Source organism: Falco rusticolus, chromosome 1 (genome assembly GCF_015220075.1).
Source record: "Falco rusticolus isolate bFalRus1 chromosome 1, bFalRus1.pri, whole genome shotgun sequence".
NCBI classification, from domain to species: Eukaryota; Metazoa; Chordata; class Aves; order Falconiformes; family Falconidae; genus Falco; species Falco rusticolus.
Genome location: NC_051187.1, coordinates 51,424,267 through 51,439,020, shown reverse-complemented (window position 1 = coordinate 51,439,020; position 14,754 = coordinate 51,424,267). Strand labels below are relative to the sequence as shown.

At 39.8% G+C, this 14,754-nt stretch overlaps 1 protein-coding gene across 6 annotated transcripts in view; it reads left to right on the top strand.

The window, feature by feature from the left end:
• The window catches only part of FAM13A (family with sequence similarity 13 member A), a 133,833-nt gene that overhangs the window by 33,393 nt on the left and 85,686 nt on the right, over positions 1-14,754 (top strand). The gene's annotated exons all lie outside the window — the stretch shown is intronic.

Below are 14,754 nucleotides of genomic sequence, written 5' to 3'. Positions count from 1 at the left end.
AATGAGATCCATATGATCTTCCAGACAGGTGGCCAGCAGGTGGAAGTATAACATGTACTTTCTTCAGAAATTACAGATATATAGATATATATATATTTGGAGATCCCTTCCCATAAAAATTAGGGGGTTAGATTTATTTTTTTTCCTGTTATCCCAAAATAAGTTGGGGGTTGTTGGGATTTACAGGTCTTATTTGCAGCTAGCTATTGTTATAGTTCTTAAGACTCTTATCCAATCTTCAGTTTAATTTCCTAACCCAGTGAAGGTCTGGAAGAATCTCAGTCTGTTGATCGATAAGTTCTGCTAGTTAGAGAGCAATGGGTGGAGAAGTGGGTTGAGTGTTCTGATAGCAATCTGCTCTGTGTTCATATTTTCAGGATCATAAATAGCTATTTTTTATTGGGCAGTGCTATGTGTGAACAATTAATTCTCTGACAGTCTATCTGCACTGCTGTGCACTTATCATGTTATGTGTGAGGGTATTACAATAAGATGTTGTGTATGTTTTGTTTTGGAACAGAATTCCTAGTGTGGGTATGTATAGTCCTGATAAATTTTTGTGGCACTAAACTGAGTGATAACTCATGCAATGAAAGATTAGTCAGTTTTGAGTTGCAGTATTGCCAATTTCATCATCATCTTGAATAAATAGGTTTACAAAACCTACAGTAACCACAAAAAAGATAATTTTGAATGAGGACCTTTCATTTCCAAAGGTCTTGGTGCTGTTCAAACTGCAGCTGCATGTAGTCCTATGTTGTATAGCTAGCCAGTGGTGTATTGTTAAAACTGCAATGAAATGGGACCTTTGGGTAACAGTGATTAGGTTTCTCTAATGATCGAAAATAGGATTTGAAGAAGATTTTTATTTAGTTCAAGTGGCAAGGGAAATCTGGGCAGGCAAACTATTGTGAGACTCACTCTTGGGAGATTTCTGGAATTAGCCCTTCCATCAGTTTCAGGTGAAACGTAATCTTTAGTAGTGTGAGGGTTTTTAGCTCAGTATTGTGTTCGAATAAAACCTACAACCTATTACCTAGTCATGCAAGGTTACAAGATAATTTTTTTTCTCTCTAATGCGTTCTTGAGAGAGCACTTTCTAGTCTTAAGAACCAGTCAGCTCGGAGCACATAAATGTTTGCACTGGAACACAAGCACTGATGTGATGAGGATGTAATGGTGTTCCTGGCTTGATCACATATTTGGCACAGGAGTGCAAAAGACTCTTCCCTTTCTTCCCCTGCTGGGTGGTAGAATACATAGCCCTGTTCACCTGATGTAGAAGAGAAAGCAAGTCCATTTATAAAATTAAAATTATAACATTTAAATTAAATTAAAAATTGGTGTTACAAAGTAAAGTAAAATCATAAATGCACAATTTCAACTGCCTCTGAACAGGCAGATTTCACTCCCTGAAGAGCCATAGAAATCAGTCTCTTGCTGGCTTTTGCAAAAACTAGTAGCTTCCAAACAACCCTTTTAATTTAGATGCAATTAACTTCTTGCATTTTTATCCTGTTTGTTTCCAGTCTCCTAACAAAAGCTGCCATTTCGATTGTCAGGATTAGCTGGCAAAATAATTCCTTATATTTTAAATGGCAACGGCAGCAAAAGTGCATGGACTGTGTTCTGCAAGCCTGCTGTTAGATTTCTAATGATCCAAGCACTCCACTGTGTGTAGCTGTGTGTGTTGGTGCTTGGTGTGTGCAAAGTGTGTGGTGCCCAGCCCGGCAAGCCCCTAATTGCATTTTTATGCCAAAGAGAGTGCTCCAGCTGGCTTTGGCAGCACTGTTTTAAAGTGGAGTGCTTGCTTGCTCCTTCTGGTTGAACACTCAGACCGGATCATTCAGCCCTTCATTGGATTTAAGCCTTTCATTCCGGAGGAGAGAGAGGCAAGGTAAGATGGTCAGAAAGTTCTCCATTTTGGCTTGACTTTGCTCCCTCTGCAGTCAGTTACAAAGCACTGTCTCCACTGAAAGCCACAATGTTTCATTCAGACTGCTTCCCCAGATGGGTAAAGCAAGATCTTCATTAATGAATATTACTTTCCCTTCCTCAGCTTTTTCATTTAAATACCTTAGCATGAGGATCTAAACCTGTGACAAGATTTAGGAGAAACTGCTGAAAACTCACCAGTGCTATGGCTGGGTGGGCTCCCCCTAAATAAGTCACCCTTCCCTGGCAGTTCAGTGCTCTGGCCCCGTGGTTATACGTGCAGCAGACACAAGAGCAATCCCTCATTTACGTCAGGAAAAAAGATATCCACTTCTAATCCATGTTACGCTGCGCTAGCTAAGCCTGCAGGGTCTAGGTAGTTTCCTTTATTCTTCTTTCATGTTTGGGACCATTTTAGCTTCATGCTAATGGTCAGCTTTCAGTACGGGATTAATTCTTTCCCATCAGGAGGTAGAGGGAACTGATCTCCTTTGAAAATCCTCTCTGAAGGTCTCAACAAAAGTTTACATTTTGTTCAGTATCGCCTGATTTGGGCAAGTTACACCAGTTTACTCCTGCCGTGGCCGGGGAGCCCCCAGGGATGGGAGTGGGTTCACATGGAAGATGTGAAGGTGGGTGGAAAGTGTGTGAGGAGAAGGAGCACCTGTGGAAGTCTGTCTTCGGTTTTCTGTTCAGTATTTCTTCAGCTAGAATTCACTTTGCAGTTGTCCACCAGTGAGCAGATGGGCATGTTTACAGTAAGGGTATATAGTGATTCAGCCAGAATGACATTTTAAGATGCGAGCTGACAGGAAACGAGCAATATGAGATCTGTAGGGGAAAGTTTATAAGCCTCCAAACCCTTCACCTAGAGTAGATTCATGTGGAGTGAGGAGGATGGTTATAGTTAGGTTGTGATTCAGAAAAGCAAGCGAAAAATCAGATGATCCCTGAACAATTCCATGTGTGAGTTTTGAAATAGCTTTCCAGGGCTGCTAGGTTTGCTGTTCTCAACAACTCCGTATATGTATTATTAAAACAGAATGTTTCTGCTCTTGAAGTTCATTAAAGCATTCATGAGATTACAAATCTGTCACTTGGGGTGTTACTAAATGCAGTCCTGAATATTTACACAAATATGTTAATGCTAAACTCTATAAAGTAACAAATGATTATGCTAATATTTTTAAGCTAGGATTTCACCAACAATATTTTCATTTTAAAACATTACAGGAATGAAATTGCCAAGATTTAGCATGTTTAAAGGGAACAGGGGTATATAACAAATGTCTCTTTCTATCGTCCTGTCCATATTTCTAGTGTATAAATTTTTTTAACCCAGCTGGCAAATATTGCAGTTGAGATGCTTGTAACTTTACTTTCTTACAATTTTTTTCTTTAAACAAATGCCCCATGATATTATCATTGCCCCATGATAATACCACATAGCCAAAAGGTAGAGAAAATAAGATCCATATGTGTATGTGTGTCCTGGTCTGTATTTGCACATTTTACTTGGTAAGTTTTTCCTTCATTGTCTGTTTTGTTTTGTTCGGTTTGAGGTTGGAGGGTTTTTTTTGGTGTGGGGGGCGATGGGACATCATAACGTAGCGCTTGGTTGCAGCCTTCTCACTCAGTACACAGCATCTCTTGAAAGGGAAGCATCAAAGTCAGCACCAAGAAACAAGGTATAGTAAGATAAGCATGTGAGCCCCTGCTCTAGCCAGCTGTTTCTGAGTATCCTTGTAGTACTCATGGGGAAAAAAGCAAGTTAGCAGGAAGGATGAGAATTTTTCTACGAAGAAAAAAAACCCTCTCAGTTCCTCCTGCTGAGATTCCCCAATGTTTATTCTGTTTCTCATTAATTAGTCATTCAGTTAATCAGGTTACACAAAATTATCAGCATTATTCCCTCTGTATAAATCAGCAGTCAGCGCTGTCTTTGTAACAAGGACATATTGCAGGCAGTCAGAACTGATCCAAAGTGAAGTGTAAGACATTTCTCAGCCTGTGGGGGTTCAGTTCTCACTGACCTCCGCCGTTAGCTTCATCTGTAGTACTTTCAAGGTGGGAGCTTCAGAAGGGCTCAGTGCTGAAGTAATTCTTTTCCATGTTATAATAGTAGTGAAATGCTTGTTGACTTCAGAAGTCCTATGCATTTTTGAAAAGCCCTCCTCTGAGTGCTCTGGAGATCACAGTCTGTGCAGCAGTAGCTGGTTGGTTCACACTGGTGCGCCTGTAATATCGACTGGTGCCCCAAAACTTACCAGTGATAAACAGGGCTCAGGACAGTCTGAGAGCAACAGGAGTACGACGCTTCATATGTGTCTGAATATGTACACATGTGAAAATCTGATCTATGGAGCAGATCCCAGCAGCGTTTGACTGTAATTGCCAGCAGTGAGCATCTCCGTTTCACTGTTGAGAAAGGGGTCTGTTTTCTGTATGCTGGTAATCTTACACTAGTAACTAGAACAATATAGGGATACTTAGGACTCCCTAATTTACTGCAACGTCAGATACTCCTTTTAAATGTAATGTTGCTGAATTTCAGGTGTGAAAAGCTTTTTTTTCCTTGTGAGTATTCTGATTTTTAGATCAGAAATGCAATTTAGCTTTTTCAAAACTGAGTTTAAGCAACAGTAACGTGAGATGCAGGTCTAGAGAGCCCGGGTTTCTCCCACAGCTAGGTCATGTGTTTCTTTTAGATCATACTTTTTCTATTCATGAATAACATTATAATAAATAGGTAAAACAGACTCCAATTTTTAAAATTACAGAAGAGAATAAAATGTTCCCCTGGAACAGATCTTTGCTCTGTTGTTACTGAACACACACACAGACACAGACACAGATTGTGGGGATGGTCACGGAAGATGAATGTTTTCACTCAGTGAAGTCCTGGTAACCTTTTACAAGTTCTGGAATTTGAATATTTGATTCCAGCATTACTAGTTGAACTTTTTGCAGCATTCAGTAACTGCTCCTCCTGGATGGCTGGATACACATTTTTCTTTTCCTCCTAGAAAATACCACGATATTCCACAGATGTAGTTGCCAGCACTGAGATATATCACGGGATTATTACTATGTTTGTCATTTCCTTTTCTGTACTGCAGTCCTCTCTAAAAATAATGGATTTCCGCCTCTCTCTCTTGCGTTTGTATCACAACTCATGACCTTTGTACATGTTTTGTGGCAATAATTGCAGTAGGTTAAGGTTGTACCGAAGCAAGGCAGAGTAACCTTTAGCTGTTTATTAAGAGATATGGTCTCAGGTAAAAGGTCATATATATAAATAGTCTTGGGAGAACAAAAGGAAATGAAAGGAGAGCTGAATAGCGTATTGTTTCATATTGAAAAGCAGTGATGTGCTTTTGCAAACTGAGATTTTGCTTTTTATTACTTCTCTCTGAAACAGCTCTGCTGAATTCTGATTGATAAAGTATAATGTAAATGATAGCGAGGTAGAATGGCATATAGACACCGAGTCAGCTTTGCTTTTCTTCCTATACGCCAACAGCAACCAAGGCAAAAATCCCATATACAAATACTAGCTGTTTCAGTCTTCATTATACCGTTTGTTTAGATAAGATAATGTTTAACGGCTTTGCTAATGTTGTTCCCCCTTCTAACAAGGATGTTTTCATCACTTTTTGGGTACAAAATGGGAAGGAAGCCTAATACATTATGAAGAGATTTTATTATTTTTTTTAATTACTGTTCACATTAAAACATTGTCTCTGTTTTTCCCAGAGGTATCTGTGCCACTGAATGACAACTCTTGGAACTGACACCTGAGTAAAAATCAGTTATTTCATCCAGTATGAAAATACCTGTGACCACATGAATTAGAAAATGGCTTTGAAATTCCCCATGCCATCAGCTACGCAATTTTAATCTTAAAAATATAGAGTATTTGATACTTTGTGTGTCTTGCAGAACCTTAATCAGCCATGAGCTATCTTGCATGATCACAGAGGGGAAGACATTCCATATTTTCTTCACCTTGTGAGTGGAAGGAAGAGCAGCTCTGTAATTGCTGTGACCCTTTTGCTTCTATGTTGGCACCCTTGACAGCACTGCTACGTGTCATGTCTGCACTGCTGTGCTCCAGGGAACTTTATGCAGGGGACAGCATTGGTTTGGGTAGTACTCTCCAACATCAAATGAAGGGAGAGCCAGGAACTCTGAAATTCACCGTTTCTTCTGTACTGCTCCACAGCCAGCACTGTTGTGTGCTTTTGTTGTAGCTGAGGGAAAAATCCCAGGTGTGACCCTGCTGACACCTACCTGAAGCAAGGGCTGCATTGCACTGTTACATGGGGTGCTGCTGGGAGAAACAGAATATTCCCTCCTCTATGGTTTACAGCTGCTGACCCAGTAAAGAGTCAGCTGGTGCAGGCTATCCCAGTGCAGTCAGCTAATGCATCATTTCTGCAGTCATTTGCAGCATTGAATTCACTGAATAATCCCCTTAATGGTTGCTCGTCCTACATAATAAGACTGGCTGCACTGGCTCAGACTTGGGATCCGTCTAGCCTGTTACACACTGGCCATAAGCAGATGTCTGGGGAGGAGTAAGAATAGGGCACCAAGGTGTTTCCTTCAATTACTCTACAATTTGTGGCCATTCTCAGAAGCTTTCCTGGTTTTGATGTGGATTGTGTACTTAGTGATGTCCGAAGTAATTGTCTTGTGTACCCCTTGCACATGTGTAAGCTTTTTGCTTCCAACATGACATCTGGCAAAGTGCCATAAATTGCTTCCTCTCACGTGAAGAACTGACTGCTTTTGTTTGTTATACACATGGCTTTTACTAGAGTCATTTGAAGGTCACCTGGGTTTTTTTTTTCTTTATTTTTTTCTTGGTTTTCTTTATTTTTGTTAACTGAAGGAGATGGTGAACAGTCCATCTTCTCTCTACCACTCATGACTTTGTATATCTCTGTCAGATCCTCCCTACAAGCTACCATGATTTCTTTTTTCTAATGAAAAATTAGTACTCACATTTGCAGCCTTAATTACTGCACTGACAATAACTGGTTTTTCTGTCAAGCTGCTGCATAGAATCAGTGAGCAAACAGTCATTTGTAATAGCTCTTTTTTTGGGGTACAAGGCCAAATACTTTGATGCAGTAAATTGGATGATGTTTTGGTGAAGTTCAGAGATGCACCTTCTTTATATCAGAAGGCAATCTGACTCATTCTGTAAAAAAAAGGCCTAATTTATGCCTTAGTTAAGAAAAAGCTTCACATTGCAAAAATTCAAGTTTGTTTTAATTAAGGTCATTTTCTAGGTATTAACAGCTAACAAAATAGATCTGATGCTTTCTAGCAGCATTTCAAACTGAAAATCCCACAGGCCGGTTTCCTTTGATTATGCAGTTTGTGAGGCCAAAAAGAGATTAATTACTGAACCAAGTAGGAAAGAGAGGTTGGGCACAGCAGTAATAATGAGGTTGTTACAAAGATATCTTGGAATACCAAATTATCAACAAATAAGTTTATCTCTGTCATTAAAATAGAGCACAGTGTATAACCATTGTTTTTACTAACTTTTTTTCCTTATTCCTTCCTGGGACAGTTGTAATCAGATGCATTTGAACTCTTGTTATGGTGTGGTAGTGTGCTGCAAATACAAAAGACTAAATTCAATGTGCAGTTCAGTATTTCTGGGGCTACAGCTGACTGAGGCTGAAATGTAACGATTTTTATGCCCATTGAACAATTTGTTGAAAAGGATAAAAGCAAGGGTAATATTATGTTCAGTTTGAACTTTGCATCCTAGCCAGATAACAGTGCAACATGCAAGTATGCTGTATGAATCCCTCTTACTTAGTAATGGCCATGGATATAGGACCCAGCACAGTTTATTGTTTGAAGAGAAGGTATAATGAATAACTCAAGCTGAACTACTGTAGCAAGTATTTTCTCATTCCATTGAAAGTTACTGAAAATTTGCCAAGGTTCTCATCTAGAGCCAGTAGCGCTAACTATTCAGGATGGTGGGAGGTCAGGTCTTTCTGTGCTAGGGTCTTTCTTAGTCTTTTCTGCTGATGTTAGTTATCTCCATAAAATTAATTAAAATATGTAATTGAAAATATATGTGTATTTGAACACTCTCACCCTTCTACCACTAATCCCAGTCGGTCTGTCTGTCCAAAGAGATAAACATGAGGAGAAGTACAGGGAGAATAACAAAGAGACATTGCTAAGTGTCTTATACCCTGCCATTATTTAGTCTCTGCTTTAAGGATGTCCTTGACCTATTGTGTTTCTTCATTCATGTGGGACAAAGGTAGGAGCTGGAGTACTCAACCCCCTGTCTGTATTAGCATCAGCGCTTTTTGACATGAAAGGGTTATTCTCTTGAAGAATGAATAGGTCAAAGAGTATTGTAGGGATGTTCTAATCTTTCCTTACCACGGAGGTCTCCATAGTTAATTGGTTTAAAGCTTTTATTGAGGTGGAGTCTCTTGCATTGTAAATTGTAAAATCTGCAGTTTGTATGACTTGCAAAGAATCTGCCAGAGAGAGAAAAAAATCTTTATCGGCACAATAGCCTTCTTAAGGAAGAGGACCTGTTCCTCGGGCCAGTGTAATTCATCTGTTCCAGGTGTAAGAACACTGGGCTGCGACTTGAATGAGGAGTTCTCCTCTGGTTTGGGTTGTATGAGCAAGTCAGCTGTGCTGTGTAGTAGGTTTTGATAATTATTAGTATTTGTAGCAGAGTCATACCTAAAAATCTCATCTTGAGGGTCAGGAAGTGCTGCTACGTTAACCCAGAGCTAAAGGATGGTCTCAGGCATGCCTGAAGGGAGCTTACAGATTTGTTGAGCTGTTTGAGCAATATAAAGTATTTGGGAGTTTTGGTACAATGATAATGCATCTCATGGAAAATAACAGGCCATGATTTAGAATGGAAGTTATTACAGTGTCAGGTTAGGAAGATTTGGAAGTCTCTGAATTTTCTGCATTCATGAGTTTAGAAGATGACTAGAGGCTTTGCTTTATGCTGACATACTTCTGACTGGACCATTTGCCAATAAACATTGCCTGTCAAAGTTAGGAAACTAGATCAATAGTCTCTGGCTGTCCCATGAACTTTTCAATTCTTTCTTAGAAAATCATTAAAGAAGCTTAGTTCAAAACCTGGGATTTGACAGTGGTCCTGTACAGATGCTATTTTCTTTGGCCCAAATATTCTTGATAGTAGAACATTTCCCTTAGTAACAGTAGTTGGGCTTGACGGCGAGACCTGATGCCATAATGAGCAGGTACTCTCCTCTGGGCAGGTTTTGGAGAGGCTCCTGCATCATTCAGAGTTGATAGGTGGGAGGTGGCAGTTTTTCCAGGTGGGATTGTCTGTTTGGGATGGAGAGGTGGTTGCAGGCAGCTATTGACAGTAAGCAAGACTTGGGTAATTTTTCTGATGTAGACAGTTAAGTTACACTGATCATTGAGCATACACAATTGGGCAAAACACACCTTGAGCTTGTTTGTATCCTGTATGCTGTACTGGAGATTTTTTTTCTTCATATGAGAATGGAAATTATGCAATTGCTAATAAGCCTGACTGCTCACAGCATTCTCTGGGTGTCTCTAATGGTTTAGAAGAGTGATTCTTGGGTACTACTCCTGCATGGGATGCATGCTAGTCATGTTATGGGTCCAAGTTGATATATCCCAGCTGTATAGTAGCCATTTCATTGGTTTTAAAGGAAAATAGGCTTCCAAACAGATTCCATCCTGTAGTTTCACAAATTTCACAAGCAACACTAGAAATGAATAAATAGAAATCTCAAAGGATTTTCAAACTTCAGTAATTGAGAGATGCAGAGAAATGCATATAGGTAACTACATAATTATTTTTTTATGCAAGTACAATAGTTGGTGTAGTTCCGTAATCTTTCTTATCAGAAACACAGTCAGACATCTGCTCTTTAAGTCTTTGCAAATGTGACTTGACTAAATTTCGACATTTTTATTTCTCCATGTGGAATGCAGGTGCCTGACTTTAAATACTCACATCTGAAAATTATGACTTATGTTTATTGTTTGAATCCCAATACCAGAGTGTGTTCTGAGAGCGTCAGGATCAGATTTCTAAAGATCTACAGCTATTTAATCTTTGCTAGTAGAGTTAGGAATCAGAATGATTTAATTTTTTTGAGCTGCCAGTTCACAGGATGTTTAAAAAACAAAATATATTACAAAATATGCTTAGTTACTGAAGTGTGATATATTATTGGAAATGAGCACATGTTCTTTCTACTTTATGGATTTTAAAGGGTAACATCAAACAGACTGCCAGTCCTTTGGGAGCTAATACTTAAGAATAAAACATTGACAACAGCAGATTCTCAGCTTGAACTGTGTTTGAGGTTCTGATTTTGCTTTGTTTGTTGTAAGTTTTCCAAGTAGCCTAGGAACCTAGGCAGCCTGAAAATGTGACTGTTGGGCCTGCCTGGTACCTTCTACTAGCTTTTGCCTTTCAGCTGTGTCTTTTGTTTTAATGGTGGTGAGTTTTTCCCCGTGTCTTAATTAATGTAAAGATATGCTGTAAAATTAAGAGAAAACAGCCAGTTTGTAGGAGTGGTATAATCTTGTGCTAACGACTGCCTTGTAAAAACCAGCATGGATTGGAGGACAATAAGGAGGGGACAGGAGATTTGCAAGTGTTGGAATAAACTGTAAATACCATCTTTTTTTAGACAACCACAAAAATATTCTTGTGTGCACTCTTCCCTGCGCAAAGAAGTTCTCTTGCCACAGCCTGTGTTGGCAGACTTGTGGAGGTTAATGTTTAACAGGTTCTTAGCTAGAGCTGCTTGCTGTGTTCTCAGTATACGGATCTCCTGTTCCCTTGGAAGCATTATTTTGAGTAAACGAAATGCATTTTTATACTGAAACACATCAATCTACCTGTGCTGTTACAGAATCCGTTAACTGCACGCTTTGATAGCCCACTTAAGTGTGCTACTTTTAGTTACACACACTGTTCTCATTTTTCATCTCCAAGATAATGAAAACAATTATTGTACTGCGTGATTCCTGCAATCACATGCTCATCTTAATAGTATTCAGTCAGTGGCAAGCCTGGTCCTATGCTAACTGCAGGAATGTTATTTCTAACTTTTGCTGGCAAGTGACAGAAGAATCTGATATAACACACCTACATGACTCTTGAATCATTTGTCTGCAATGACTTGTATTTAAAATTAGAGGTATAATTACTGAAAACAAAGATACAGTGCCATGAAAATGGGCAATGGAAAAGACCTATGAGATCACCTTGAAGATAGTGTTAGAGTACAGAATGTATTTTGTGATACTATTTCTAGTTTAGAGGTGAATGCTGCAAGAACAGGAAGTTTATAGCCCTTTTTGCTGGATTGTTACATGGTCTAGTGGAATTTCTAGTGGAGTCTCAGCTTATCTGTATTACTGTGTTGATTCAGAGGGCCATAAAAAATGTACTAGTTGAGCTCAGGCACGTGTAGTACCAGTTTAACGGTATACTTGAACGTGCTGCTCCCCCTCTCTTCAAAATCCCCAAAGCCTGAACCTGCTTTTTTTTTTTTTTTTTACAGACTTCGCAAACATCTTGCTTTATTACTGGGAAGGAAAAGTGATTGGGTAGCTGGAGTGGACCTTTGCAGTAGTCATTTCAGTTCTTAAGTTCCTTTATTAATGTCAGCCATATGGTATTGCAGGACAGGAGAAATACAGAGAGAAAACTATTTTCCTTGAAGGATCTATCTGCACTTTATGGGATATAGTACAGTTCAGGCCAGTGTCAACAGAGTCTTTTAGGCAGCAAATTCTTTCATTACTGTGTAATTCATTGTCATGCTGTGAAGGCGAGAAGTACCATACATGGAGAAAGACAGGTTTCTCAGCAGCTTGTGTGAGACTTTCCAACCTACTTACATGGACTTCAGTGGAGCAGCTCTGAATTTTGGCACAGCTTCACGCTTTTCAAACGCAGAAATCCTTTGGCAAACACTTTTTCACACCTCGGTCAGCCAGCAGGAAGGTTGGAGGAATGTGATGGGTGCTGTAGTGACTTACCTCTGTTTTCTGGCTTTTGATGCTCTCATTAACATTTGCCCTTTCACAGCATAGCTGATGTTTACAGAGCGTTTGCTTTAAGATTTCTTCACCAGAGGTGGCATATTTATTTTAAGAGTATATTGAAATACCAAATGATGCCCATTGTAACTACAGTAACCTACCATCATTTTTATGGCTCTCACTATTGTTCTGGATGGGCAGCTGGATACAGACATGAGCAGAAGGCCTGCCCTGTGGGAAACTGAAAACATTACCATAGTCAGCCTTCTAAGTTCATTCTTACATCTCTTCTCCGATTGTGATCACCTGGCTGTATTCGTACTTCTTACTCTAGATACCTACTTTCAAGCTAGGACAGTCCAAAGAAACCAAGGGAATGACAGTCAGAAGTTATTCCCAGCAGAGCAGCATCTCTGTGGTCAGCAGAGTTGGATACAAATATTTAGGTTATCGTTGCTGTCTGTGGGTATGCTCTGACTTTACGTTCAGGGTAGCAACTGAGGCTTAATTTTGATATTTCTTAAGGGGCCATAAGCTTTGCTGCTGCACCAAGGTATGCTCTGTGCTATATGAGTCCACACAAGGAGTTGGTACAGACCAACTGTTTAGCAGTAATTGCTTGACTTGTAGTGCTGACCCCACCTAAGCATGCCCAAAAGAAGATTAAGCTGATTCTTTGTCTTTGTCAAGCCTGTGACAGAATTCCTGGTTGGTGCAAGGTGTCTGCTTATGAAAGCAACCTTGGGACTCATTAACCAAAGCTTCACTTGGTAGTTTGAGGTAGTAGGATGCCTGATACCTCATCAGCATCTCTACTGTGCTTGACATTGCTTAAAAATACTGAAGCTGAAGAATAGCCACCAGTATGAAGCAAAGGCCTTAAGAGATACTGTTACTGTGGCCAATGGTAGATCCATCTTTCCAGTCTCCGTATGTGAAACCGAGATGCAAAGGAAAGAAGGTAAATACCTTTTACAGTCCACTAACTGGTTTTACCTATGAGGCTGATTTGCCCCTGCTTTATACTTGATAATGATGTTCATACATGCATAGACACAATTCTAGAGAGAAATCCTGTAAGAGAAAACACAGCCAGTCTGATGTGTTAGTGCATTGCCTGGGAGTGTGGACACAGGAGATGAAAAGGGGGAGTTTGAGGTCCTTGGAGTTCAAAAATGAATTTGTGAGTGACTTTGCAAGAGTATGTGGAACCAGGCTTACACATGGGGCAGATCTAGGTTACCAGAAGTTCATGTATGGAAGTAATTACATAAATTTAAAAGGGGGAACTGAAAAAAAAACCCACCAAACTATAGTCTTTCTCAGGGCAGTAAGATAATTTTGAGACACACAGACAGTATGTGCCAAATCATTAGCTGATGGAAATCTCTAGGAAGGGAGTGCAAGAGAGGATTATTTAATATTGTGCTAGAAAGCATACGCATAAGTGATTTGGTATTGCCTCAAGAAGAAGTTATTTTTGTTATTATGTAATTTTTCCTGTATATTTCTTTGAAACTAGGCAGAATATCTCCCTGATGTGAAGGCATGCATACTTGTTTTCCTTATGAGGTTGGTCCTCAACATTAACTTTCACTGAGATTCCTCGTTGATGGATGCGGTTGCTAAATCAGACGCTTAAAACATTTCATTTTAATTTGCAATGAACTGGTTGTGGCTCAGCTGCAGGCTGCTGTTCTCTGCTGCACCTGCAGACCCCTGACTTGCAAGGTCTGCATCAATCCTGCTCTTTCCTCTCCACTTGGAGAAAGTTCTCTCCACCCATGGTTCAGAACATTGCCCATGCAAGGTGTGCTTCTGCAAAAAAACTGCAGAAAACTCTAGCAGCTGTCGATTGCTGGGAGGTTGTTGTATCTTCTGGCTTGAGGCCCATACATCATGTTGCTTTTTGGCCTCCATCCCATGCGTGCTGCAAGCTTGTGGCGTCTTGACAAAGCTGCCTGTAGAGGGGCACAGGGTAGAGGCTGAAGGGATTTCCTTAGGCAAATGCACCTGGCCTCCTGCAGAAAAGGGGCTGCAAGGTATTGTTGGTTCACTGCAACAACCTTTTGTACCATGGAGAGTCCCAGGTTTGAAGGTAATCTTACTACTGGGTTGATTCCTGGAATTTGAACATTTTTAGGACAGGATAGCTTTCAGTTTGTATTACATCTTTCTGGAGCGTACAATTTTTATGTTTAGCCTTCAGGGAGAATTTGGGATTTGTTCACTGAATCTGCCCTAGTGGAACTGTCTCCAACAACTTTTTCACTGTTCATTCAGACCTTACTTGAGTACCAGTGTGTCAGTTATTTTTGGTAAAGCACTTAATCAAGCTCTTTGATACTTGGAATTGCCAGTTGCACAGAGAAAACCGGCAAATTTTGTTCTCCTTAAATATCAATAATGTGAGTGTTGTCCCAGGTCATAATAAATGGCCACTTTGCTGTCAAAGTATTTTGCATTGGATTTATTTTTCTTACATATCATGCAGCAATATATTTATGGTAAAAAGCCTTTTTCACTGGTGGCAAAATGATTCAGTAAGTTATATGATGCGTCTTAGGAAATAGAGCTGATAGGGTCAGTATTATTGACATCTTTTAGGGAGCTTCTACTTGTCATTAAGTCTAGCGTTCTTAGTCACACATGGATAGTTTAAACCAAGATAGTGGCTGCCTAAATAAGTATGGAAACACAGGTAGCGTGGGTAAACACTGGGAAACGAAGACACAGTGA